Source organism: Ixodes scapularis, unplaced genomic scaffold, assembly GCF_016920785.2.
Source record: "Ixodes scapularis isolate PalLabHiFi unplaced genomic scaffold, ASM1692078v2 PGA_scaffold48__2_contigs__length_671460, whole genome shotgun sequence".
Classification (NCBI taxonomy): Eukaryota; Metazoa; Arthropoda; class Arachnida; order Ixodida; family Ixodidae; genus Ixodes; species Ixodes scapularis.
In genome coordinates, this window is record NW_024609877.1 from 217366 (window position 1) to 219493 (window position 2128).

The 2128-nt window shown below is 45.8% G+C and overlaps 1 pseudogene; it reads left to right on the forward strand.

The window, feature by feature from the left end:
• Window positions 1-950: 950 nt before the first annotated feature.
• On the forward strand, window positions 951-1714 carry LOC115326572 (annotated as a pseudogene).
• The last annotated feature ends 414 nt before the right edge of the window (window positions 1715-2128 follow it).

Below are 2128 nucleotides of genomic sequence, written 5' to 3' on the forward strand. Positions count from 1 at the left end.
ATTTGGTCCTGGGCCAGGGTCCATTTAGGAAAATGAATAAAGTCCGGGATAATTAATTTGTTAATTATTTTTGCGTAATTAACTGTTTTAATATTGTGTTTAAGGGCATAGTTTAAATTAGAAAATTGCTCAGCGTCATTGAAAAACACTAAATCAACGAATTGCAGAATGATAGAAGCCACGCGAAGCATTTTACGGCTTTCTGAAAAACCGCACAAATTCGACGGGTGTTTAAGTTTCGGTTTGTTATCGGAGCGCATCTCGGCCCCGGCAGCACCGCGCCCCGTGAAGAGATATGCACTATCACTACCAGATTCTACTGCGTCGCGCGATGACAGCGCAGCAGAGGTTGGTTGCACTATCTCTTTGCGGGGCGCGGTGCCCTCGGGGCGGAGATGCGCACCGATAACAAACCGAAACTTAAACACCCGTCGAATTTGTGCGGTTTTTCAGAATGCCGTAAAATGCTTCGCGTGCCTTATATCATTTTGCAATTTGTTGGTTTAGTGGTTTTCGATGATGCTGAGCAACTTTCTAATTTATACCATGCCCTTAAACACAATATTAAAAAAAGTTAATTACGCAAATATAATTAACAAGTTAATTATCCGGGACATTAATAATTTTCTTAAATGGGCCCCTGGCCCAGGACCACAACGCCACAAGCCTTTTTTTTGTTGCGATGAGTAGTTTTCGCAGGAACGATTTGGCCTGCGTTTTCTGAAACACCCTGTATATATATATATATATATATATATATATAGAAGCCACCGAGGGTCAAACAAACTTGGAAGGTTTAATTCAACATGTATAAGTCAAACAAAAACCGCGACGTGAGACCTCAAATACCGAGCGAAATACCGCAGAAGCAAGAAAACCAAAACGCAAAAAATACATAAAATACAAAGATAAAAAGATAAAAATAAAAATTCAAACAGCAAACGTAAAACATGGACGAGACCAGTGACATCCACGACCTTGTGTGGCACGCAGGGCAGAAAGGCAGGCGATCCGAACCGGGCACACTCGTAATTGCCCGCCGCGGGCCAACTCCGGACAGCGATCGCCCCGTCGCGGCCCCCTCCAGTTAAGCGAAGATATTTTGACCAATCACGGTAAGGTAACTAGTGACCATCGGCAGACCAACCTGGTCATGAGATATAACAATAACGCTCCCAACGTCAACAAAATCTTTAGCAAACATTTCAACATAATTGAACAGAGTCAACAAATGAAACAAATAATGCCATCACCTCCCCGCGTAGTATACCGACGTTCAAAAAATTTGGGAGACACCCTCGTACATTCGCGCACAACGCGCGCCCAGTCTTCGGGGTGCAGCCCATGTGGGAAACCTAAGTGCAAGGTGCGCCCCTACATGGTGGCGACTGATACTGCCAGGAGTACGAAATCAAACTTTAGCATGAAAATCTACGGAGATCTCCGGTGCTGCAGTCCGAATGTCGTCTAACTTCTCGAGTGTCAGGTGTGTAAGATGCAGTACGTAGGACAAACCGTGAGAGCATTCAATGAAAGGTTTAATAATCACAGATCCCACTCCACCAAAGTGCCCAGCCTTCCACTTTCCAAACATCTAACACTACCAAACCACTCATTCGATAAACTTTCTGTTACGCTGCTTCAATCTGGCTTTAAATCACATCTAGAACGCGAACTGAAAGAAGCCCACCTGATCTATAAGTTTGATGCTGTAAAATGTGGAATTAACGAAAGTCCTGGGATACCCAGTTGTGTTCAGCTGTTGTGAACGTGTTGTGCGAAGATTTATTTGGCACTGTGATTTTTGGTCAACTTCCGAGTTTAATGGTGGTGCCCCATTGTCGCGGGTGGCGTCTGAGCCGTTTGCGGTGGGACTAGCGCTTTATCTCTGGGAGCGCCGGTTCTGTCAGCCGACGACGCGGCGCCTCCTCGGGGCAGTGCGGCGCGGCTTGGCGCTTACCCATACCGGACAGTAGTTTTCTGCGACGAGTTGGTCGCCTTAATGGTCCTCCCGTTTTACATTCTCTCTCAAAATTTTATGCCCGTCAATCATCATATTCCGTGACTGCCGTGTGCAATGCACAGGGTGATCGTGGGCGATCACCCCTGAAGAAGAAACCGAGTTGGT